A 630-nucleotide genomic window follows, 5' to 3' on the forward strand; every position below is an offset into this window, starting at 1 on the left:
GCAGCTACACTGCGGCCGTGATGTATCGTCACCCAAATGTCAAAGCCGTCGTTCAAATTCTGACCGGGTCAATGCGGTGACTGAATTTAAAGTTTGGGATATTTGTTGGACTCCTATTACAAGAAGCATTGAAGGAGCATGGGCAAATTTACTTGCGATTGTCGTACCAGTGATGGTTATACAGGGGTGTCAAACTCTTTTTTTTTTTTGCAGGCCGGATAAATAAGAAAATAGAAATAACTCGTTTTCAAATCAGACGAGTAAAAACTGGTGAAATATTTAGAAAAAAAAGATATTAAAAGTGAAGACAATTTGCAATTCTAGTAATGACACGAATTTGTTTTCGCGGGCCACATAAAATGATGTGGCCCCGGGCCTTGGGTTTGACACCCGTGTTATACGTACAGTCACGCCCCCCTCCATCCCCGTCCATTTCCCCGTTCATCAAGTTGTTGAATTGCAGTCTTACCTAAAAAGATTAAGTGTTTTTTCGTGAGCCTAATAAATTATGAGCTCATCAGCAGCCGCCGCAGCTTCATCCGAGCCCGACCACCGCCCACAAGACAAAAAAAAGCAATTGTCTTCAACACATGTGGCTTCGTCTGATAAAGCAATACGTGTGACTTCCTA

Source organism: Syngnathus typhle, linkage group LG11, assembly GCF_033458585.1.
Source record: "Syngnathus typhle isolate RoL2023-S1 ecotype Sweden linkage group LG11, RoL_Styp_1.0, whole genome shotgun sequence".
Taxonomy (NCBI): domain Eukaryota; kingdom Metazoa; phylum Chordata; class Actinopteri; order Syngnathiformes; family Syngnathidae; genus Syngnathus; species Syngnathus typhle.